Below are 26,819 nucleotides of genomic sequence, written 5' to 3' on the forward strand. Positions count from 1 at the left end.
GAACCCAGACTGCTTTGCACCCTCAAGTGTGCCCACAGGCCCCCAGCTGGCCCCAGGCCCCACCCACCATCCGTCAGAGATTCCATTCCTGCAGATGCCACTCAGCTCGCGTCCTGGTTCATCCTGGGAGAGATGTTCCCATAGGCAGAAGCCGCCCATCGGAGGAATCAGGACGTCTCAAAGCAGCAATCTGACAAGGTTCTTCTAATCTTTAGGACATCTGTATCCAGTCTTTTATGGCATCTATAGCAACATGCACCTGTCAAAGTGTCAAAACACCTTTTCACAATTTGCAAAGTGTGCGCATAAGCCCCTCCCATAGCCTCGCCCCATCCTTCAACCCTGTCCTCTGACCGCCCAACAGCCTCAGCTCGTCCCTCTCCTCAGCCCCTGTCTAAGCTCCAGCCCGTCCCTGGGCCTGGTCCACCCACTTTCCCTCCACCCTGACCTCTGGGATGGGACGAAGCCAAGTCAAGGAAACTAGATGAGGAGCAGGGGCAGGGCTGCGCACTTTAGAGCTTATCCGTGAAGCTTTTCGTTGCCGTGAGCAAGAACATCTTGTTACAGTGATATAATTTTTATCTTGTCTGATAGAAATATCCCATTTTGAGAGACTAAACCTAGCAAGGCAGAAAATGAGAAAGATACCAAACCCAGATTGTGGAGGAAAGCATTTATCGGAAGTCAATACAACTCTAATCCCTTGGGTACAGGGGTCAGGAAGCAGGCGCCAGGCCCAGGCATTGCTGCATCTTGTGAAACTCGGGTCACTCCCTGATCAGAGCCAAGCTGGCTCCCCGGCCGGACCGCAGTGCCCTGGAGACAAGAACCGATTTCCCAGTAATCCTGCCTCACCGGGGGAGTCTCAAACGTGAGGTTGCTGGCAGCGCCACCTGGTGGCTCCTTGGTGATGTGCCAGGCTGTGGAGCCTGAAGACACAAGCAAAATCTCACCCAAAAAGGTTCAAAAGAGTCAAAGCTTCACTCGGCCTTTAATTCTTTCTCCCACCTGCTAACTCTTGTTTAACTGTTAAGACTTTTCTCTTCCTGGTAATAAGCATGATGAGGAAAAACTCCACCAAACCTCAGTTCAATTTGAAGTAGAGCAATTTACTCCTTTCCATTGCCAGGGTGCATAAGACATCAAACCAGCCAGAACCAGTGCCGGAATGTGCCAGCTCATCATGGAAGGCAGCACTGTATGTGATCGCCCCCATCTTTCCTCCCTCCGATGACTTTGCAAGGCCAGGAAATGAGGACGGGGAATGAGAGCCTTACCTGGATGCCCCTGGGACTACAACATTGCCTCACCCTTCGAATGTGATCTCTCAGGGCCGTCCTCAGCCCAGAACAAATATCTACAACTGCCAAATTATTCCAGAGGCCCCTTCTTGCCTTCTCCAATCCTCCTTCCAGTACATCAGAGCAAACCTCTCCATATAATTAATGCTCATCTCAGTGTTTAAACACCATAGGGAGGCCTTCCCTGGTGGCGCAGTGGTTAAGAATCCACCTGCCAATGCAGGGGACACGGGTTCGAGCCCTGGTCCGGGAAGATCCCACATGCCGCGGAGCGAGTAAGTGCATGTGCCACAACTACTGAGCCTGGGCTGTAGAACCCGCGAGCCACAGCTACTGAGCCTGCATGCCACAACTACTGAAGCCTGCACACCTAGAGCCCCTGCTTTGCAACAAGAGAAGGCACCGCAATGAGAAGCCCACGCACTGCAACGAAGAGTAGCCCCCGCTTGCCGCAGCTAGAGAGAGCCCGTGCGCAGCAACGAAGACCCACCACAGCCAAAAATAAATTAATAAATTTAAAAAAAAAACAAAAAACGTAGGGAGACAATATTCCAGCTCTCCCCAAAAATCTTACTGCAAGCATGAGAATAAGGGTGGGTAACTAAGCAACAATGCCTCTGAGGACAGCTGCCCCAGATACGATAGATGGTGTTGTGAGGTTGTGGTCTTCTGCTCAAACTAGTCCAGAAAGTGACTATTTCCAGGTAAAAATACTAACGAAGTCCCCGCTATGATCATCCTGATCATGCCAGAGAAATCACAGCATACAAGAGGGACACAGAATGTTCTGGAAAGTGAGTGACAGAGAACTCTGAAACATCATAAGCAAAACAGGCCATTAGGGTATGGTAAACATTGGGCAGAATACTTTTTTTTTTTTTGGAAATATTAACCCATGTTTTACTAGGTGCTGTTTGTATTCATCTTGGGTTTCATGCAAGTAGCTTTTGTAATTCTTTGCCTCAGGGTATTTTTTTTGCAAAGCAGATGCAGAAGCAACTTGAGGTCTGAAGCTTGGCCTTCTCCTGTTCCCTGCGATGGCTCCCTGATGAGGAAATAGTAGGTGTCCCAGAGGCGGAGTCGAGAGAGGAGTGGCTATGCTGGCAAGGACAGAGTGCAGGACAGAGTTGGGAAGATCGGTGAGTCCATGAGTCTTGGGGACAGCTCTCCAGGGGGTCACAAGACCTCAAGGGGACACTGTGGTTGCGGGGCTAGACAAATGACCCAAAGCCCCCGGCCTCACCAAAGATTTTGGTGCTCCAAGCTGAACTTGAATAGGCCTGATGGGCTGGGACAATGGGTGGTCTCAGCATCAACCAATGTACAATAGACCCATGGCTCATGACTGGAGAGGCCTCCCCTTTGCTTTATCTCTATAAATGACCCCAGGACCTTTGCACGACCTCAGGGTAGAAAGATGCCCACAGTAACACCCAAGGTAAAATTTCGTGTCAATCTAGCAGAATGGGACTCCAGCATCAGGAAGTAAAGAAAGGTGATCCTCCCTGCCCACCCTCAATGACAGATTCAGATTCACACCACCCTAAACATATTGGCAGAAACAGACTTTGTAGAAACCTGCCACTAGAATAAGCGGGACGCAGGAGGAAACATAAGATGGAGACTGAAGACAAAGACTCAGAAATAAGGAACTAAAATTCAAGCATTTAAAGCCCGGAGCCACACAGAGTCCCCACATTGGACCTAGACAGGCCTGGTGTTTGCTACGTTAGTGAAAGGTGACTCCCAGATCCTTAGTGAGGGCCCTGGGAGTACAAATCAGAGCCTGTGATTCACACACAGCTACAGCTCTTGCGTGTGGTCACCTTGTCTTTTGAGATCTCAATAAAATTGGCTTACGCATCTTCTCCCACAAGCTGTGGGAGGTCTGGGAGAAGCCCAGGAGAACTGACAGGGGCTCTGGGATGTCAGTGTTCCTCCCTTCCCAGACAGGCCTGAAGAGGGCAATTTTCTCTCCCTCAGATACAAATTGTGCTACTCCACCCCCCTTTAGACTTCATTTGTGTTCTCAGAAAGCAATTACTCGATTGTCAAAACTCATCACACTAAACACTTAAGATCAGTGCGTTTTATTGTATGTTAAGTAGCCCTTGACATTAAAAAAAAAACAAAGCAATACTTGCTATGAGTGTCCCTAAAATCTGGAAGCATAGATAAATATGTATGTCGTCAAAGACATCTGCAAATTATAAAATGTAATATCCTATTGGCTATACTTCCACACCTTAGGACACCCCAGATTTGGGTTAGGTTAATGAAGACTGAATATATATAATATTCTCTTTCTAGAGTGTGGTCTCAGTTGTTCTCAACACTAGAAATTACCTGAGCAGGACAGACCCAGGTGAGAAGCCCTGACACAGTGCTGGCCCAGCAGCGTGCGTAGAGTTGCAGCAGCAATGGGGAAACATATCCATTACAGATTTTTTTAAGCACTGCATTGGGAGAGAAAAGACCTGAGCGCTCTACCTACCCATTGTGCTCCCTTGAGCAATTTTCTTTCTCCTCCCTGGGCATTAAACGTTCAGCTGAACAAGGTGATTGCTTAAATTTTACTATTGATTCTGTATTTTATCCGTCCTGAAGAACTCAGGGTGATTTTCCTTATATAAGTGAGGCATCCTGTAAGTGGCCATTCTTTACGAACATGCTGCTATTCCAAGTTTCCGAACGGAAAACCAAGGCTTAGAGTGGTTGAGGCCACATACAAGTTGAAGATAAAATATCTTGTGATCTCCACACGATTGAAGGTAATGCATGTTGCTAAGGGTAAACTTGCCACAGATGCCCTTTTAGAGGCCCCTTAGACTGATGGAAGAGCAGAGCAGAAAGGACTCACACCCCTGCAGGTGCAGGGCTCTGGAGGAGACCAGCTTGGAGAAGCCGCCTGCCTGTGTCTAAGGAGGGTAGGAACTTTCCCAGCAAGCCCGCGTTGCTAGAAAAAGAAAATAGAATGTAGCCCAAGGACCAAACAGCAGCCCAGTCACCAGCCTGTGCTACATTGGGCTAAATTTGGCTGACTCAGTCCAGATAAGGTCGTGCAGAGGGGGTGTTTTAAAAAGATTTTAAAACAACAAACTCACTGCAATGCAACACCAGCAAACTGTATCCGAAACAGACCGATGCACGCAGTACTGAGGCCCCCCGTGTGGTTCTAAATGTCATGAGCGCCACCTGCTGCCCAGACTGTGAAAAGTCTGGTTTGTCTCTTTCTCTTGAGCGACATCAACAGAAAGCTTTAATGCGGCGGGTCCCAAACTGGATGAGTAGGCTGAGGATTTGACATCCTCGTCAGGATTTCTGAACTCTTTGCACGTGTTTTTGTTTCTATGATAGCCTTAAAAAGTTAATACATGCATATGCCGGATCATCAGCCTGATAGATGAAGGGAAAATCATCAAACCACATTCCAGGCCTTTGTTTCACATTTGTTAGGATATTGCTTGGTTGTGAGTACTACTGTTTTAATTGTTGCCTGTTAGTGAAACAGAACAGAGGTGGACTGACTTCCTAAGGAAGCAGTTATACTAAGAAGTTAAAGCCAAAGGACTCAGCTGCGAGCTCCGTAGCGATTGTAGAGAAGGGCTGTGGGAATTCCATCATCGCAAGGCTCTGACACACCTGACCCAGAAGAATCTGAGACAGAACAGCAAGGAGCATAGGTGCAGTGCAGAGACAATTTAGTGGAAGCATTGTCCCTCCCACTGAGTTGATGAAGGTTATTGATGTAGCTTTATTTGAAGTTAACTTGTAATTTTGTTTTGCTTTTATGGTCGTGTATGAATTATAAGAATAAGAAATGTATGCCTAGTATTGTTTGAAATGTTTAAGTTTCGTTATATAAAATGATTTACTTCTTCTAACTGGTCTTCCTGTTACTATCCCTCTCCCCAGTATACACATATATACAGTATTATTTGTTGAAGGACTTATGTAAAGCATACAGAGGGTATGCTAGAAATTTCTTTCTCTAAAACGGATCCATATATGACTCAGTATTAGTCAGGTTTTGGCTGCAATAGTACTGTGCTGTGTACCAGACAACCCCCAATTTCCAGTGGCTTACAATAATCATTTGTTTTTCTCATCCACCGGTCTGCAGGTCAGTTGGAGCCACTCTGCCGTGGACCGCAGGCCAGGTTCCGGTCTGCTCCTGGTGTCTCTCATCTTTGAGCCAGCTCGTGCTCTTTTTGTGGCAGATGGCAGAAGCACAAGAGACCAAACTAAACAGGTAAGCACATTTAAAGCCTCTGCTCACATCATATTTGCTCACATCCTATTGGGCAGAGCAAGTCACGTGGCCAGTATCAACAGGGCAGGGATATATATACCTCCCACGGAGGGTGAGGGAAGCCAGGACAAGGGCCAGGAGGGAAAGTAGAGTTGTGGACAAGTCATACAACCTATCACAGACCCACATTTTAGAAATACTGCCTTTAAGGAAAGGGATCATTTATATTCCCATTATTCCCTTTAAAAAAGTATAGAATCTCCCATCCACGGGGTAATCAAGTCTGTGCATTTAATTCTCTTCTCCCATTTCTGAAGTCTCCATCAAAGTAACTAAATGAACTTAGGGTCAAAAATTCTAAATTGCAACAGGAAACCAGAAGGGGAGCAAACACATGCCTAAAACTTAAAAACTGGAAAATTACAGACAAAGGGGACCCTAGAAGTAGTGTCAGCCTTTTCGCTGTCTGCTAAACAGGCTTCTAAGAAGGGTCCAACTGGAAGTTAAGTAACGTGATCCCAGGAACCTGGCTTTCACCCATCTTTTCACCTGTCTTTCAACTCTGAGCCAACGTGGCTAGAGATGGGGAAGGGGTACAGTCCTAGCAAAAGCAAGTCGTAGAAGAATGGCCCCTTACCCTGCTGTCAGGGCCCGATGGAATGTGGTCCTTGGCAGGGTGACCTCACTCTCCTACATCTCACCCGTGCACTGAACCTGTGGGGAGCAAGCTTAGGTGCTCGGGCCCTGCTGAGAATGGCTCCTGCATGGGCAGCTGGGCTGGTTGATGAGGGGACCGTGAGCCTGGCAGCTCTGGTCAGCTGAAGTGGGCGTGGAGGGGAAACGCCCAACACAAAGCAGGCACTCCCATGGCAAAGGGCCTCCCTCTGTGGAGAGGGGAACCTGCCCCAGGGCCCAGTCTCCTCTATGAGGATGAGCAACCAGAATAACCGTGGGATGCACAAAACAACTCCACGGTGTGAAAGAAGCAGCCCGTAGTCATTAAAGCATGGTGACTCTGGCACGTGGGTTAACAGGTTAATGAAACAGAATACAGATGGTCCTTGGCTTACAATGCTTCAACGTGATTTTTCGACTTTATGGTGGGGCATAGAGATATGCATTCAGTAGAAACTTATTTTTTTACTTCACATTTTGAATTGTGATCTTAATCCGGGCTAGTGATGTGTGTGATGTGTGACAGATCCTCTCTCGTGATGCTGAGCAGAGGTAGCTCCCAGTCACCCACCTGATCATGAAGGTAGATACACTTATAGCCATTCTGTACCCAGACAAGCATCCCACGTTTCACTTTCAGTACAGTACACTTTCCATAAATTCCATGAGATATTTGACGCTTTAATCATAAAATGGGCTTTGTGTTAGGTGAGTTTGCCCAACTGTCGGCTAATATAAGTGTTCTGAGCACATATAAGCTAGGCTTGGTTAAGCTATGATGTTCAGTAGGGCAGGGGTATTAAATGCATTTTCGACTTAAGATATTTTCAACTTATAATGGGTTTATTGGGACACAACCCCATCATAAGTTGAAGAAGATCTGTGTACTCTAGTTACAGACTTAAAGCATAAGAAAATTTAGTATGTAACTAATGAGACACTCTTTAAAAGGAAAAAAAAATGGATAAGTCAAAAAAGTGTGTCAGGACAGCTGGCTAGCTACCTGGGGGGAAAAAATAAATCTGAATTTCCTACCTAAATCCTTGCATGAAAATTAATTCTGGATCGATGAAATATTTACTCTTTAAGTGTTTAATAAAGGTACACATAGGAAAAATTTTTAATATTTAATCGTGGTGTGGGAAAGGTCTCGCTAAGCAATACATCAGCCTCAGAACCCAAAACAGAGAAGACCAGGGAGGTGGACCATCAGAAGAGGATCATTTTTCCTTGAAAGGGGAACTTACCAGGGGTGTGCCCCTGAGCCATGGACAGAAAGCAGGAAGTGGCATTTAGGGGTGGCAACAGAGAGACCCAGTATTTCCTGCCCAGCCCATACCCTCCTCTTCTTAGGAAATCCCACTGTCCTCCCAAAGGGGCAGCCCTGTACCCTGTGATCTTCCACCACCGTCAGACACAGTGGCGGGGGCTAGATGTGAACCCCTGACCCACGCTGGGCAGATCCAAGGCCTTTCCCAGGAGTTTGGAAATGGACCCTGAGAGACTGGCCCTGCTGGCTCTGAGGAGACAAGCTACAGGGTAACGGGGACCCGGGAGCCAGAGTGTGCACCTTGACACCCACAGATGCCAGGCAGGGAGCCCCAGGAAGCTGGGGTGAAGCTAGCTGTACGTGGGAGGCTGGGGGGTGACACCCGGTTCAAGGCTGCTGGGCCTCAGAGAGTCAGCGAAGCTGGAGAGTCCGTACCGTGACCCCGGGTTTTCTCAGGAAAACCTCTTCTGTGAGCGCCCCCCCATGACCTAGCAATACATCCCCTTCTACCTGCTCACCTTACTTGCAACTTTGTGACATTGGTCAAAGATGCAACTTCTATAGATACTTGTACACTTGAGTTAAGAAAAGTACCTTGGGCTTTCCTCGTGGTGCAGTGGTTAAGAATCTGCCTGCCAATGCAGAGGACGTGGGTTCGAGCCCTGGTCCAGGAAGATCCCACATGCTGCGGAGCAACTAAGCCCGTGCACCACAACTACTTAGCCTGCGCTCTAGAGCCCGCGAGCCACAACTACTGAAGCCTGTGTGCCTAGAGCCTGTGCTCCGCAACAAGAGAAGCCACCGCAATGAGAAGCCCACACACCACAACGAAGAGTAGCCCCCGCTCGCCGCAACTAGAGAAAGCCCGCATGCAGCAACGAAGACCCAACACAGCCAAAATATAAAAGAAAGAAATTAATTAAAAAAAAATAGAATTAAACTTCACTGACGGCGTTTTGGGGAATGGAGACTCTTCAGGAAAAAGCAGTTTTGTTTTTGTTTTTTAATGAGTGCAAAAGTGCAGAGCGGCCCAGGGCCACAAGCAGAAAGTCAATAGATGAGCCTCAGAGAAAAGAGGAAAAGGAAAATAAGAGACATCCAGCAGATCAGAGACCACTGTCATCTCTGCTGGGATGTTTCTAGCCAGCGAGCCTTTGTTGATTGGTGGTGAATCTGAGCTGAAAAGCAATTTTAATTGCTGCTGATGACTAAGGTGGGTGAGGGAACAGGTATCTCCGTTTCTGTACACCTGTCTGTGAATCACCAACACTATCTCATCCTCTCCTCAGTATTAGAGGCACCAGGCATGAGAGCTGGAAGGAGCCTTTGAGACAGAGCCCAGCCCTCTACTTGTGTGTGGCCAGGTAGTATCCTGAGATATTAATTTATGATTCATCCGCCCTGCATGTCCCCTCCCTCTTTCCCTCAATTCAAACTGGTTTCAGGGTACACAGCAAGACAAAAAGAGATGCAAGCCATAGAATCTTCTTCTGCTTTTGTTTCCAAAATCCGTGGCCAGGATTAGGGTGAGGCAGTCTCTTCAGCTGCAAAATTTAAGGAGCCATCACAAAACTTAATAATCAAGATCAAATAATGTTTTAATGCAATAGTTTTAAAAAATCAAAATAGGGCTTCCCTGGTGGCTCAGTGGTTGAGAGTCTGCCTGCCGATGCAGGGGACACAGGTTCATGCCCCGGTCCGGGAGGATCCCACATGCCGCGGAGCGGCTGGGCCCGTGAGCCACGGCCGCTGAGCCTGCGTGTCTGGAGCCTGTGCTCCGCAACGGGAGAGGCCACAACAATGAGAGGCCTGTGTACCGCAAAAAAAAAAATAATAATAAATAAATAAATCAAAATAAATACCCCCTAAAATCACAATTTTTAAGGTTGTACTCATAAATTTAATGGCTGAGGAGAATACCTCATTCCCCTCACCTTAATCCCAGCCCTGCCTGAGGGAGAATTTGGAGGATCTACGGAGGTTATAGGGAAGGAAAAAGGAGTTTTCAGAGAGGGAAGGAGGAAGGAAGGGCTCCCTCAAGCCATACAAAGAGATTCTTCCTGGCTTGAGGAAACAGAATTCTATAGGCCTTGGGAGCCCCAGGCTTCCAAGTAGAGAGACATGGTAAAAGGTCAGGGCTCCAAAGAAGAATAATCAGTTGACCATGGAGATAAGAGTATGGACAGCTGTACAAAGGGTTCCCAGGCCCTAGAGTGGCAAGGGGGCAGCAGAGAAGTGGGCTTGGATGGTGGATGTGTCAGCAGTGACCCCATGGGAACTGGTCACTAAAGGATGCTCCCCGGGACTTGACTTCACAAGACCCTAGAACGGTGGTCCAGTGTGGAGCAGATGGCTGAGATCACTGCCCACCAGCCAGTAGGATGGGGTACACACTCAAAACATAATTCAACTGACAGAAAATAAAAGTATGCAATAATTGTTGCACAACTGTGGTTCCAGACAAACGTTATTAATACCTGCCAGATCCAGACTGGGAATCCAAAGTCCAAAGGTTAATTAAGCAACTTGCATCAAGATTGGATTTTTTTTTTAAAAGACCAGATGAATCTACATTTGTTGGAGAAACATCAATTTCAACATGTCAATTTAAAATGACATCCTTAGTTTTAGGAAGAGTGTTTATTAAAATCATATTTTCTGTTTTCAGTTACCTCCGTGATGCTCCTGCATAAATCTTCTCTCTCTGTCAAATGTCTGGCAGCCTTTGGTGACGGCTGATGAGAAATCAGAGCAATCTGAGAACCATCTGTCTTCCCCTCCCCCCACCTCCCACCAAAAGATCTTTTGGGAACTGAAAGTTTATACAGCATGCTTCCTTCTATCAGATCAGGAGAGAGCCCAAGATCTCGCAACTGAAATTTACTTTCAGATCATGATGAAGTTATTGGCTTTCTGTTGACATAAATTACATGGGTACCACAATACACGAAGCATCATTTTCTCTGTGCTGCATGGATTTTATAATAGCAGCTGGATTTCTCAATGTAATTTTTCTTAAGGTCAAATTTTCTCCTCCTCCAAGTATACTCAGTGATATGAAACTTGTCAGAACAAATCTAGATATATTTTTATGTTCTTGTGTTATTCAATTCCCAGATCCTATCAGGAAGATAGACAAGGAGAAAAACAATATACCATTAACAACAAAATAAATATCTGATGCTGCTCTTTACAGTATCTGTGTAAAACAGAAAGAATACAACCCAAGGGAAAGAGAGAAATTTCCACTATTTATTCCAAGTACCACTGCTTTCTGGAAACCAATACAGAGTTTCCACTGCAATTTACTTCCAAATTCTAGGACACCATTACTGCAGGATACACCCTAGGTTTAATAAGAGCTTTCAAGAGGGAAAGGAAACTATGTTAAGTACTCATCAATTGTAAAATGCATTACAAGAATCAAGAAGAACTACAGTCCTGCAGCCCGTGGAACAAAAACCACATTCACAGAAAGACAGATAAGATGAAAAGGCATAGGGCTATGTACCAGATGAAGAAACAAGATAAAACCCCAGAAAAACAACCAAACAAAGTGGAGATAGGCAACCTTCCAGAAAAAAAATTCAGAATAATGACAGTGAAGATGACCCAGGACCTCAGAAAAAAAATGGAGGCAAAGATCGAGAAGATGCAAGAAATGTTTAACAAATGGGCTTCCCTGGTGGTGCAGTGGTTGAGAGTCCGCCTGCCAATGCAACACTTTCTTCTCAAGTGCACACAGAACATTCTCCAGGATAGATCACATCTTGGGTCACAAATCAAGCCTCAATAAATTTAAGAAAAATTTTTTAAAAAAGCATTACAATTGGAGAAATGCTAAAATGTGAAAAAGCCATCTTAGAATGAAGAAAAATAGCTAAGGAGATTCTATCCCATTGCAACTCAACCATTAGTACTTGACCTACAGGGATGGCCGTTGTGATCCCACATGGGAACCAAAGGCAAGGTCATAAAACTTGGGATCAAGATACAGAAAAGGGCACGGATGTGCTTTTCCAGGTTCCCTAGGCAAAGTGACATGGAGAGAGGAGCCATGCCTTTGGTAATTATGGGGTCAGATCCCAGCTCTGCCATTCACTACCTGTGTAATATGGGTCCTTGGTCTCCTGGTCAGGGGAAATCAGGGACTTCTTCATTCATGCAACAAATATTTATTATGAGCTTAAAATGTTCCAGGCACTGTTCTAGACACTGATGATACCTAAAGGAACAAGACAGAGAAGGTCCCTGCCCTCCTGGAGCTTAGATTCTAGCAGTGGAAGCGGAGGGGGCAGGGCACACAGAGAAGTAGACAGATGAAATAAGATCACTCCACACAGTGCGACATGCACAGAAAGAGATTAAACGGGGATGGGACAGCATCTCAGAGAGGCAGCTTCTCTGAGGAGGGATGCTGGAGGGAAGTCATTCCAGAGAAAGGAAACAGCCAGTAAAGGCCCCAGAGATGCTCGGCATCACTAATTATTAGAGACATGCAAATCAAAACCACACCTCTCAGGATGGCTGTCATGGAAAAGACCACAAGTTACAAATGTTGGTGAAAACGTGGAGAAAAGGGAACCCTCTTACACTGTTGGTGGGAATGTTAACTTGGTATAGCCACTATGGAAAACAGTATGGAGGTTCCTCAAAAAACTAAAAATAGAACTACCATAGGATCCAGCAATCCCACTCCTAGGCATATATTCGGAAAAGACAAAAAGTCTAATTCGAGAAGATACATGCACCCCAATGATCATAGCAGCACTATTCACAGTAGCCAAGACACAGAGGCAACCTAGTGTCCATCGACAGATGAACAGATAAAGATGTGATACACATAGACAATGGAATATTAATCATAAAAAAGAGGAATATTGCCATTTGCAGCAACATGGATGGACCTAGAGAGAGAGTATCATACTAAGTGAAGTAAATCAGACCGAGAAAGACAAATATATGATATCATTTATATGTGGAATCTAAAAAATAATACAAATGAACTTATTTACAAAACAGAAACAGACTCACAGACAGAAAACAAAGTTATGGTTACCAAAAGGGAAAGGGGTGGGGGGATAAATTAGAAGTTGGGGCTTAACAGATACGTATCACTATATATATAAAATAAACAATAAGGTCATACAGTATAGCACAGGGAACTATATTCAGTATCTTGTAATAATCTATAGTGGAAAAGAATCTGATATATATATCTGAATCACTTTGCTGTATGCCTGAAACTAACACTATATTTAAATCAACCATAGTTCAATTAAAAAAAAATAGTCTTTCTTGTTGTGGCTTCTAGGAAAACAGACTCTGATTTATCTCCTAACTCTCTATCCATTCTTCTGCTGGTTTCTTGTCCTCTCCCTGACCTGCTGATATTAATGGGCCCAGATGCTTCCACCCTTTCTGCCTGCAATCTACTCCCAATACAGCAGCCAGAATTAGTCTTAAAATGTGAGTCAGATCATGTTACTCCTTTGCTTGGGACCCTCCCATGGCTTACTGTTTCACTCAGAGTAAGAGTTCTTACAGTCACCCTTGAAGCCCTTTGTGACCTGCCTTCCCTAATCTCTTTGACCCCAGCTGACTCTGCTGCAGCCACTGTCCTCTTTGCTGTTCCTCCCACACATTCAGAATGCTTCTGCCTCAGGGCCTTTGCACTGGCTCTTCTGTCTGCCTGGAATCCTTTGTCCAGATATCTTGGGGGTCAGTCTCAGAACTTCAAGTCTTTGCTCAAATGTCACCTTTCAGAGAGACCTTCCCTGACCACTCCTTTTTTTTTTTTTTTTAACTATTTTTTCCACTTTTTTTCCCAAAAGTTTTATTGGGGGAAAACTATAAAACATTTACAGCACAATGTTTACAGTCACAATTTGTACTGAACTGATTCCCCAAATATATTATAACTCAAGTTCACTTAACCTTGTTACATTTAAATACTTACTTCTCTCAAAGTAGTCCAGAATACATACATACATAGTGCTCCAACTGTACCCACATACAAACTAAAGCTACTGCTCATTCATCTGCTGTCCACGAAAGCATTCCTGCCTTTCCACATGGAAAAAAAATATATATATACTACAATTTTTGGAATTTCCTGTAATTAAACAAGGCATATTCATGTACTACATACCATTTTTGTACCATTCATGTACTACATACCTCTTCACTTTATTTCTATATTTAAAAATGTGATAAAAATCTTTTCCTTTTGTGCAGTTGAACCCATCCTACATTCAAATTCTCGCAAGCACTAATAGACAGAATACTTATTTGGTTGAGAAAGATTTAAGGCAAGTTCTGGCCCTTCCAAAGACACTGTGAGATTACCCTCCCCCCCCATTATTACTGCATGTCTTTATATGCAGAGTATGTCACAGTAGAACTGGTGGAATAAGCAAACAAAAAAAACATTTTTTGCTGATTTATAAAGATGGAATGAGAAAAGCATGCCACATGTAAGCCTGATTGCAAAGTATGGCTGACCACTTCATTTTAAATTGCAACACTTCCCCCCATCCTGTTACCTTTTTTCGTTCTTTCTTTTTTAGTAGCCCTTATTACCTCTTAATAATACTATATCATCTACTTACTTGTTACATTTATGCTTTACTGCTTTAATGTCTCTTTCTTCCACCAGAACATAAATTCCACAGAGATGGGGTTCTTTCTGCTTTGTTCACTGATATAATCACTGATACAATCTTTGGATGATTCTAGATACATCCTGGGGTTTTCCCTAAGGGCTCCCCTCTACCTGAAGGGGACTGTTCCCCAGACCCTGGGTGCAGAAGGTCCCTCAGAGTGTACATACCCTGCAGATGATAAGGCTATCTAGGATATAACCTTGTATTTGAAGCAGACAAGGTAGATGTGGGGCTGAGTGGCCCCTTCCCAGCTCTGTGATCTGGAGCAAGTCACTTCACCTCACTAAGATTGAGTTTCTTCATCTGTACAATGAGGTTAATACTTGTCCCTCCTGCCATGCGGGAGTGTGGTGGGAAGTGACCCAGGGAAATGGCCCACACGTTAGCAGGTGATGACCAAAGGTCTATGTCCATGTGTGACAACTGACCTTTGGGAAAAAATATTGGTTCTGGGGGAGGACACATTGTGTTTAAAACTCGGAGATCCTGGGCTTCCCTGGTGGCTCAGTGGTTAAGAATCCGCCTGCCAATGCAGGGGTCACGGGTTTGAGCCCTGGTCCGGGAAGATCCCACATGCCGCAGAGCAAATAAGCCCGTGAGCCACAACTGCTGAGCCTGTGCTCTAGACCCCACGAGCCACAACTACCGAAGCCTATGCGCCTAGAGCCCATGCTCCGCAACAAGAGAAGCCACCACAACGAAGAGTAGGCCTCGCTCGCCACAACTAGAGAAAGCCCGCGCGCAGCAACGAAGACCCAACACATCCAAAAATAAATTAATTAAAAAAAAAAAGACAACTCAGAGATTCTGAGAGCATCTGGATGAGGTGGAGGAAGAGTGAGATTAGGGTGTTCCTAAGCGGGCCATATTCACAAGGGTGGAGGAGGGCCATGCATGCCACGGTTATGGGATACTAACATGGGAAAGCCAGGCTTTGAGAGTGAATCCCTTCCCAGAAGTCCTCATAGACCTTCTGGTGACTCCAGGACTTCTAACTCCCAGACCAGCACTTTCTCCATCACTCCCATCTTCCTGAAGAGTGATAAATGCAATTATTTTAGTAATACGGTTTACATTTTCAGGTCCAGTTCCTTGGCCTCACAGGATACATCACAGATCGTTGTGCTCCTGTTCAGCAGCATGGTCTGTGTCTGTATCTAGTTTCCAAGAATCTTACCAGAACAGGAAGTAATCCCAGGTTATTGTCCCAACTTTACCGCTCACCTGGGTCCCTGTCCGTCCCATAGCTCTGTGTCTCAGACCACATTTCCCTTTTAACACAGTGGTACAAGTTTATGCCCATTGGATCTTTTATTTTATGATATCTTATTGGCTTTGTCTCGCGTTTATTAGTCTGTAATTTCAGGCTGGGCCCCAGGGGTATTTCTGAAATATAATTGTGTGTTTTGTATGTGGGTGGGTGTGCAGGCATGGTCTGTGGCTTTGAATCTGAATTTTAATTGGTAATAATAATAATTGATAATTAACAATTTGGATTAATAGAATAACATTTTAGTGATAAAAATAATAACACTAGTCATTCTTTATTAAGTGATTGGTTTTTGCCAGCCACTAAATTAAATTGAGGGGTGAAAAAATTGATCACACAATGTCAGTGACAGAGCCAGGATTCAAGTGCAGGCAGACTGACTCAGGAGTCCATTCTATTCTTTACAAGCAATCACTGCATTCTCATATTCTCCCCTCCTCCATTGCCCTTACATCTCTTCAATAATGGTTCCCAGAACTTCCCTGGAGACTCCGTTGGGAGACTCCACGCTCCCAGTGCAGGGGGCCGAGGTTTGATCCCTGGTCCAGGAACTAGATCCCACATGCATGCAGCAACTAAGAGTTCACATGCCACAACTAAGGAGCTGGCGAGCCACAACTAAGGAGCCCTTGAGCCGCAACTAAGGAGCCCGCCTGCCGCAACTAAGGAGCCCACCTGCTGCAACTAAGAAGCTGGTGAGCCGCAACTAAGGAGCCCATGAGCCACAACTAAGGAACCCTCCTGCTGCAGCTAAGACCCGACACAACCAAATAAATACATATTTTTTTTTAAAATAAAAATAATGGTCACCAACTCTTTGCTGCCCCAACTCACCTGGTGGATGAGGCTTCCTACAGAACTCACTTCCTTGGTGAATCTCCAATTTCTAATGCATCCTGCCCAGTTCTCTGCTGCTCACTGATTACGCCTCAGGAGTGACTGCAACAACATCATGGGGACCTCTGCTCTGGGAGAAAGGCCATACTCTGCAGACAAGCAAGAAAGGATTCTCCCACTCTAGCCCCTTCCTCATATCTCCCCACACCCCGATTTCTCACACTTCCTCCCTTGAAGTTTCCCCTTGAGTCAGGCCGAGAAGAATTCATGAGAGGCTCTGCTGAGAATGTGCTCCTCACCTGGAAGAAGCTATTCTTGCTGGCTCACATCCCACATCCTCCAGGAACCCTCTTGTACAAGGCAGGGTTCTCAGGCTGCCAGCAACAGAAACTGACCCTTAAAAGACCTTATCGAAATAATATGGGGAAGCTCAGAGAATTTACAGAATCTGATATGATAGGCCCCAGAAAGAAGAGGAATTAGGGTACCTAAGGAGTCCAGGTAGCAGGAGTTAGTGGGCAGTTCTTTAAGGATCCTCCATCAGGGTAGGTTTTCTACCCTTACCTTCCTGTGCTCAAGGTCCAAATTCCTTGAAGAAAGAGTATGAATGGCCTGGTTTGGGTCATTTGGTCACACATACCCCTTGGCCGTGGCACTTGAAACTCCAAGATTCTATGCAATGCGTTGGGGCAGTTTCCCAAGGATAATCAAGGTGCTCCAACCGGAAGGAGAAGGAAGGGATGCTGAGCAGATGAGACCCTAGACCACAGCCTCCCCTCCTTTCTTTCTAACTTACATCCACATTTCTGTCTTCCCTCACGATGGCCACTCACCCATCAGTCTTGCTTAGGGTTGTTATTTAAACTGCGTGCAATGAAATCATGGTCATAGCCATCACTGGGCCTCACGTTGTGGCTTTCTCTCTTCTGAGGGAAATTTCCTCTCTTAATCTTCCTGTTTCTTACTCAGAGAGCAGAATGTTTGCTTCTAGGGTACCAAACCTAATCTTCCTTAATGGTTTTTGGGGGGTCACAGATTCAAGTGTACACAGAAGCCAAGCAGGAAGTGTCAATTGTGGCAGACGATAGGGAGTGTTGGGGACTGTGATAAACTGGAGAGCTGAGCCCTGTGTGGCCCAAATCAGACTTTTAAAAAGTACCATGTGGGCCAAACAAACCTCATCTGTGAGAGCTCTCAGACCGGTGGACCATCAGTTTATGGCCTCTACCAATCTTTAGGAACAAGCCAGAAAGATGTGTCAAATTTTCACCCTTCGAGGAAGGTAATGAAGTGAAGAAATAAGAAAGCATTTTCTTACATTCCTCTTGCATAAGTTCAATATAAGTTGGCATGGAGTCCTTCCCGATCAATTTCCATTATGTGTCAACCTATTTTGAAGTTCTAGAAGAGTAGGTCCATATCAACCTGATTGGCTCTGAATGGTACCTAGCCATCCACAAAATGCATTAATCTTCTGAAGACCACAAAAAAAAAAAAATTTTCACCCTTCACCCTGCAGCTTGGCTCCCCTGAGACCACATGACGGTCTGCTTGAGTGGAGGAAGGGGAGAGGAGGAGATGTCCACTGGAAAACAGAATGTAGGTTAATATCTTCAAATATTATCCACCCAAAAAAACAATTATTCAGCTATATCCACATTTGGCTCAGGTAGAAACTTGTCTTGGGCTAGACTACATAAAATTGCTATAGAGGCACAATTACTGGCTCAAACAAAAGCTGCCTTTGACCATTGAGAGAGGAGAGTCTGGGTCAGAAGGATCAATTTTCTGATGAATCAGTGAACAATTCTGAGTGGAACTAATCAGGTTGGTGTGTCGCCCTTTCTTTATAACCCATGGTTGAGTGATTTGAAATCCAACCACCCTCCTGCGATTTCCCCACCTCCTCTTTTTGCTTTCCTAACATGTATGCAAACACACTGCATATGTATGCACACACAGAGAGAATAAGAGGATGTAGAAAAGTACATGTTAGGGATAAGAAGGCTCAGAGAAATGGTAGAGGCTTCCTGCACAGGACTGGAAACAGAGATGCAAGAGAATGACGACCAGTGGAAGGAATTCAGCTCTCTGCCTCCAGGGAATCAAGAAGGTCCCGGGGAAACATAGCCCTGGGTAACAAATTAACTCCTCAGCAAGGCAAATTCCTGGAGGATTAAAAGATGGGGAGCATTTCTAGCAAAACGTACAGTTACTGAAGCCAAGGGAATAGGAAGGGTAATCAATTAATTTTTCCCTTAGGATTCCAACTGATGTTCTTCCACAAAGGATTGAGTCCTATCTCCAAAGCCATGTTAGGTCAGGCCTGGATTACCCATCATACTAGTTAAGGTTATATTGGTTTCAGGGAAGAGAAATGGACTTTGGCTGACTTGAACAGAAAGGGGGATTATCGGAAAGCTCCCGGGGTCTTTTATGAAACCAAAGGGAAGCTGAATAACCACAGCTCAGCAAGGGGAAGACCGTGAGCTCCAGGAGTGCATGGCTGTGTTAACATTGGTGGGGCCGTCTCAGTGTGCCTAGGCGCTCGGCTCTTTGGGGAAGGAGGATCTTATGGGCCCTATGACTTACCTCGGTTTCCCTAGAAGAGGAGGGATGCTGGTGCAAGTGATTTATTGGGGGAGCGCTCTCAGGAGAAACCTGATAGGCAGTGAGGGAAGCAGGATGGAGCAGGAGACAGAGCTGCATGTCTAGCCTCAGGGTGATCCCACCCTGGAATCTGGAGAGTGTACAGCACTGCAGTTACCCCATCTCGAAGCATGGAGCCTGCTTTTGTACCCCCATACCCATCAGTTATTGACTGTGGGCTGCCTCGGGTGGGGGAGGGCATAGTTTCTCAAGCATTTCTGGGCAAGGCGATTCAAGAGAAAGGGCAGCTGTGAGCTGCTAGCAGCCAACATTCACAGCAGCTGGGGGATGGTGCACTGCCCAGGCAAGGGGATCGGGGCAGAGCCTCGACTGCATCCACGGCGCCTGGTATGGGTAAGGTGCCCACCCACGAGCAGTCAGCCGTTGAGAGAGAGAGAGGCGGAAGCTTGAGGTCTAGACGTGGTCAGGGGCTGTTTGAATTTGTGATCCCAGGTCTAAACCCCTTAGGAAGATTTATGTTAGGTGTCTAGGTATGTACCTAGGTATGTACCCAGAAGTGGAATCTGTAGGTTATCGGGTATGAATGTGTTCAGCTTTAGTAGACATTGCCAAAGAGCTTCCCAGAATGATTGTACATTTGATACTGCTTTTAACAACGTGTGAAATTTCTATGTGCCCCACATCCTTACCAGAACTTCGTATTGTCTGTCTCTTTCTCCTTTTTAAAAAATTTTTTTTAATTTTTTGGCTGCACCATGTAGCTTGCGGGATCTTAGTTCCCTGACCAGGGATTGAACATGGGCCCTCAACAGTGAGAGCGTGGAGTCTAACCACTGCACTGCCAGGGAATTCCCTGTCTTTCATTTTAACTCTTCTGGTAGACATGTAGTATTCTCTCATAGTGGTTTTAATTTGTATCTCTCTGATGACTAAGGAAGTCAAGCACCATTTCATATGACTTTTTCTTATTGACTTATGGGAACTTTTTATATATTCTGTATATGTGTCCTTTGTCAGATATATACCTAACAAATGGTATATGTGTATATATATATATATATATATAATATATATAAATAAGAAATGTATAGATATAAATATAGATTTATAGATATACACACAGATACACACACATACAAGCACATACACATAAGTTGGAGGAGATACATGTGATTTATATACAAAAATATATGTTATATATTATAATTTTATATTTAATATAAACATCAACATATTTATATTAAATATATTTATTTAAATAAATATTAATAAAATACTTAATACAAATATATTTTTGTATTTATATAATTATATATTACATAAGTTTGATGTATTATATATATAAATCACATATATCTTCTCCCACTCTGTGGCTTGCTTGCATTTCATTTTCATAAAGATATTTTTTAATGAATACGAACACTTAAATTTAATCTAGTTCAATTTATCAATTTTTTTCCTTTATATTTAGCATTTTCTCTGTCTTACTTAGGAAATCTTTATCCATATCATGGTCGAATAGATATTCTATTTTTTTCCTAAAAGCTTTATTATTTTATCTTTTAAATTTAGAAACATAATTCATCTGGAATTTATTTTTTGTGTTATGAGTTAGAAATTGAGGTGTTTTTTTCCCCCTATGGATAGCCAGTTATTCAGCACCATTTACAGAAAAGACCATCCTTTCCCAAATGGACTACTGTTGGGCCATCTGTCAAAAGCCGATGATAAAATATGTATGAATCTATTTCTGGTCTCTCTGTTCTCTTTCATTGGTTTATATGTTTATACTTGAGCCAATATCACACCATGTTAATAACTATAGCTCTATACTAAGTCCTAGGGTGACTGACGTGTCTTGGTTTTCCCAGTACGTTTTGGTCCCCACCCAACATTTTTATTGAGATATAACTGACATATAACATTGCATTAGTTTAAGATGTACCACATAGTGATTTGATATATTTAACTTTCTAGGTTTTAAAACTGAAAGTATTGCATCTCAGAAAAGTCCTCAGTCCCTGGCAAAGTAGGACAGTTGGCCATCCTAGTAGATGTGATATCTGGTGACCTAGATGCTCCAGCTTTGTTTTTCTTCTTCAAAATTGCCTCAGCTATTCTTCACCTTTTGCATTTCTTTATAAATTTTAGAGTCAGCGTATCAATTTCCACCAAAATAAAAAGTCTTCTGGGATTTTCGTTGGGATTGCGTTAACTTATAGCCAATTTGAGGAAATTGGCTCACATCTTTTGTTATATTTAGTCCTACATATTTAATGTTTCTTGATGCTATTGTAAATAGTACCATTTTTTAAATTTCATTTTATTTTTGTTGTTATTGTGTTGCTGATACAGAAATAAGATGAAATTTATATTGACCCTCATCCAGTGACTTTGCTGAATTCACTATTAATTGTAATATTTCATAGATTTTTTGAATAGTATATGTATATAATCACACCTGTAAAAAAATGGTAACTTTTTTCTTTACAACCTTTATGCCTATTATTTCACTTTCTTATCTTACTGTGCTGGCTGAAAAGTTTAGTGCAATGTTGAATAGAAGTGGTGATAGTGGTTACACAATTATATTTTAATTTGATCCTCTAAAAGTTATTGTTCTTTAACTTAAAAAAATTTGTCCTGAGGGTGAGGATTTTAGGTACTGTGGCCAAGGAATAGTTTTATGGCAGGTGGGCCTAATTATGCCCCTCCTTTTATACTAACATGAAATGGAAATACCCCTAACTGACCCCCAACGAGATGACTTATTCACATTTACCCATTTGGTGCTGAAGTTGGGATTAAAGCCTGTGTTTCCTGAGAAGCTCCCTGTGAGCACATCTGCTGGGTTTTGTTTGCCTGGCATCCCATCCTCCTTCTTACCTCCTCTTTCTTCCTTCTTCATTCCAACCATGGAATTCCAGTGAGTTCCCACGCACATCACTCCATTCCCTGGGCTCCAGGGCCATAAACTGGGCCCATCAATTTATTTCTCCCAAAAATTCAAATAGAAGCCTCCTGAAGTCTTGTGGAAATGCCCTGAGAGCAGATCCAGGGTCTCTTGCTGCTGGTGACCTGGAGCTTACCAGTCTGCTGTCCTTCCAAAGGTCATGATCTCTAGCTCTTCCCTCAATTTTGGAACTGCTCAAGAATCCTCTTTCCAACGAACTTCCTCTTTCCCTTACTAAAGTCGGTTTCTATTGTATGTTAGAGAATAAATATACTACTCCCAATTCTCTTTACTTTGCTCCAACATTGAGCAAAATGAGAACATATTTTTAAGGATTTAATTGCATTCCATTTGTTTATATTTTACTTATTATATAACTTTTTCTTAATTGACTCAAAACCAGTCACTGTATATTAAAACCATAACTGTGGATTTCTTTTGTTGCATATACATAATTTGAGTCCATATATCCCAGGTTTATTTATCCTGAGATAAAAAAATAACAACATTTTTAAATTTCTGTCCCTTTGAACCCTCTATTCTGGCAATAGGCAAACTTTTCTGTAAAGAGCCAGATAGTAAATATTTTAGGCTTTGTGGACCATGTATGTGGTCCCTCTCACAGCTCCTCAACTGCCATTGTAGCCATAGACAGTAGGTAAATGAATGGGTGTGGCTGTGTTCCAATAAATAAATGGACACTGAAATTTGAATTTCATGTAATTTTCATGTGTCATAAAATATTCTTGTTTTGAATTTTTTTTTTTTAATTTCAAAATGGCAAAACAGTTCTTAGTTTGCAGGCCATACAAAAATAGGTGGTGGCCAGATTTATGCCATGGGCCATAGTTTGCCAACTCTGTTCTTGTTCCCCAATTGATTATATATTATTGAATAGAAGAAATATTGATTTATGAAATTGAGATTATAAAATAATAAGCATGATTTATGGAATATGTAGCAACTTATTTGTCTCCTAAATTGATGGGCATGTATTCAAGGATATAACTATAAAATATTAACTGGGCAAGATTTTCTTATTTCTAGGAATTCCTATGTAACATAGGAGAATGCAGAAAGATCATACTATACACTAAATTTCTCTGTAGTTGTTTCTTGACTATCTAGTTTTATAATGTACTAATTAAATATTTATTACTAGCATAGAATCAAAGAAATAAGAGGCTTTAAGATATAAATCAGCTAGGGGTTTCCCTGGTGGCGCAGTGGTTGAGAGTCCGTCTGTCCATGCAGGGGACATGGGTTCGTGCCCCGGTCTGGGAAGATCCCACATGCCGCGGAGCAGCTGGGCCCGTGAGCCATGGCCGCTGAGCCTGCGCGTCCAGAGCCTGTGCTCCGCAACGGGAGAGGCCACAGCAGTGAGAGGCCCGCGTACCGCAAAAAAAAAAAAAAAAAGATATAAATCAGCTAGTCATTTAAGGTCAGAATGATATTTGACCTTTATATCAAATTACATATTTGAATAGCATTTTATAGTTCACAAAAATTATAGTTCCATATATTATCTCTTAAGATCCTCACAACAGCCCTGGAGGTAGAAAGGCAAGGTATTATTATCCTAATTTAAAGAAGGGCGACCTGCCCAAGATTATGCAAGAGACAAGGAAGTGGGAGGAGCACTCTGGTCATGCCACCAAATCATGATCAGAGTCATTTCCATGTAATACAATGATAGAATCATGCAATTCGAGAACTGGGTAATGAGTAAATCCTGCTTCACTAGCTGACAAATGCACAGTGTCTCACCATAGGGATGTCTCTGGTTTGTCAATGCAAGCCCCATATGTCTAGATCAGTTGGGAAACCCAGACCCCCCACCTTCTCTCCTTCTCACTCCACTCCTTCCCCTGTGTCTAGGAATCACAGCCATCACAACCAGGGCTGATTGCTCTGGAAGTTGTTACCCTAGTGCTGTAGCAGCTGGGAGCCTGGCGTCACTGCTGACTCTGGAACATTCCATAGCTATGCCCTTGGAAAGCAATGATCTTGTCAACATCCACTGCTGCCCACAGGATTTGAGCACACTGTCCTTATACCTCTTACGTATGCCCCAGTCTAAGATAATCACACCACATCTCAGACCCCAGCCCCAGGTGTCAGGGAGGGCTTCAGCTACCACTCCTTTGATCACCTGTGGATACACAGGCTGTCCAAAAGAAATGATTTGGATTGAGCTTCTTGTCCTCACTGTGGCCGTTACTGGTGCATTTCCCCTCAGGAGTTCCACAAAAAAGAAAGGAAGATGCTCCTTTCCTCAGGATTACACATTTAGACAAGTGCACCCATACTAACTGGCTCAGGGATCCCAATATTATAGTTTTTTGGATTCATTCACTCAGTCTCTTCCCCAGGTAACAAGTCAGGTGCAGAAGTAAGCTGCCCTAAAGCCTTTATGTATGTATGTATGTATTGATTTAAATTTTGACTTCCTATTATGGCAAATTTAAAACACACACATAAAACATCTCCAGCATATGCGCATCACTCAGCTTTAACACCTATCAACCCTCGCCTAATCTTGTTTCATCTGTCCTGCCATTTCCCCCCTTCCCTCTGGAGTATCTTAATGGCAGTCCTGGAGATCATAGAATTTCACCCTTAAATTATTCATTATATGTCTATAATAGACAAAAGACTGTTTTCAAAAACATAACCACTGTATGCTGTGACACAATATCATTATGACCCTGACAAAATTATTAACCTTTAAATTAATAAGAATTCCTTAATATCATCTATTATCCAGTCTTTGGTCAAATTTCCCCATTGTCTCAAAAACGTCTGTTTATAATTGATTGGTCAAATCAGGATCCACATACTGTATTTGGTTGTTAGGTGTCTTAAATCTCTTTTAATTTATTAAGGTAATTTCTTTGTTGAAGAAATCCTCTCATTTGCCCACTAGAACTTTCCACATTCTGGGGTTAACTGATTGCATCTTCTTGGTGTTGTTTGACACTTTCCTATATTGTTCATTCTCCCTTCTCTCCATAAATTGATAGTTACATTTACAGGCTTGATTGGATTCAAACTCAAAATATTTTGGGGAGTGGCAAAAATACCTCATAGGTGACTCAGTATATTTTCGATTGCACCACCTTAGGACGTGTAGATGTATGGTTGTTCAACTCTTAGTGATGTTACAATTGATCAGTGGGTCCAGGTGTTATAAGCCCAATCCATCCATATAACTCTATCCATCAATCTTTCACTTAATGGGTTTAGCAGCCATCGATGATTGTCATTTAAATCTGATATTTTTTTTTGAGTCTCCGAAATGATGAGTTTTTAAATCATTCCTTTTACATTTATTAGTTGGAAATATTTCATACAAAAGGACTTTTCCTTAACAACTCTTTGGCTACCCTAAAATACAATTTGTACAAGAAAGGCAGAATAAATGTTTTATTTACCAATTACCATTAATGTATAATTTAGCAACTTACTGTAACAACTTATAGGTAACTTATAAGTTCTTTCTTTTCTTAATATCACTATAAACTTGTGGATGTTAACATCACTGATGTGAGAAATGATTTAGAAAAGTTCTGTAGGCAATGGTGAACCACCAAAGGCAGTTCCCAACTTTCAAATAGTAAAGCACACCTGCAAATGTATCTAACAATCAAACAATAAACTTCCTTGGTTTAGGAGGAATCCTTTCCTACAGAGCTAAAAAGTAAGGTCGAAATCTCTAAACATAGCTAAACTTTTAGCTATGACATTGAACAATGAATATTTCCAAGATTCTGCTTGGTCTCTGATTTTCTTCTTTCCTTCACTCTGTCTACAGACCTTCATTTCATGAATGTCTCATCGTCTGGTTGAGGCTAGACACTCACTGCTTCTGGCACACTTAAGGATTTCATCTTTACATCATTCACACTACACTTACAAGATCTACATTTCCTATAACTAATATTTGTACTTTCATTTTTATAAAATAAGAGCAAGTAAATACTCGAATAATTTTTTCTTTTTTTTTAATTGAAGTATAGTTGATTTACTATGTTGTATTAGTTTCAGCACAGTGATTCAGTTATATATATATATATTCTTTTTCAGATTCTTTTCCCTTATAGGTTAATACAAAATATTGAGTATAGTTCCCTGTGCTATACACTAGGTCCTTGTTGGTTATCGATTTTATACAAAGTAGTGTGTATATGTTAATCCCAGCCTCCTAATTTATCCCTCCTTTCCCTTTGGTAACCACAAGTTTGTTATCTATGTGTGTGAATACTCAAATAATTGAACGCTGCTCTAATAATTGAAAACTAGCATGTGCACAGCAATGGGGATGAGGCTCAGACTGAAGCATGGACCAGCAGTGAGTGGCACCATGGGAGAGTTCAACATGCTTGTCAGCTGATGGGCCAAGGCCAGAATTTATTCTGTAAAAGGAGGGTTGAGTATTTTGGTGGAGAGTGCATGAAACTGCTATTGAATATGACACACTGGGTTTGCTGTCAGCTTACTCATTATATCTCCACTAGACAGTCAGTTAGTTAGTTAGTTCTAGGAGGGCAGGAGCTGCACTTGTATTGTTCATTTACTCCCAAGCATCCACGACATGCTTTTTTGTTTTAAATGAAAGAATAAATGAATGTATGCGAAGCAAGAGAAAAATCTACAATGGTTTTGAGCAGTGAGAATCATAATTAGATCTATTTTTCAGTTGTATCTGTTGCATATTTTTGACTCTGGGGTATTGGTATTATAAACTCTTTTCTTTAAAAATTAATTTATCTGGGACTTCCCTGGCAGTCCAGTAGTTAAGACTTTACCTTCCAATGCAGGGGGTGCGGGTTTGATCCCTGGTCAGGGAGCTAAGATCCCATGTGCCTCTGGGTCAAAAAAACAAAAAAAACATAAAACAGAAGCAATATTGTAACAAACTCAATAAAGACTTTAAAAATGGTCCACATCAAGAAAAAATCTTTAAAAATTAATTTATCTGAGACA

The sequence above is a fragment of the Neophocaena asiaeorientalis genome, unplaced genomic scaffold (assembly GCF_003031525.2).
Source record: "Neophocaena asiaeorientalis asiaeorientalis breed wild unplaced genomic scaffold, Neophocaena_asiaeorientalis_V1.1 scaffold265, whole genome shotgun sequence".
In the NCBI taxonomy this organism is placed as follows: domain Eukaryota; kingdom Metazoa; phylum Chordata; class Mammalia; order Artiodactyla; family Phocoenidae; genus Neophocaena; species Neophocaena asiaeorientalis.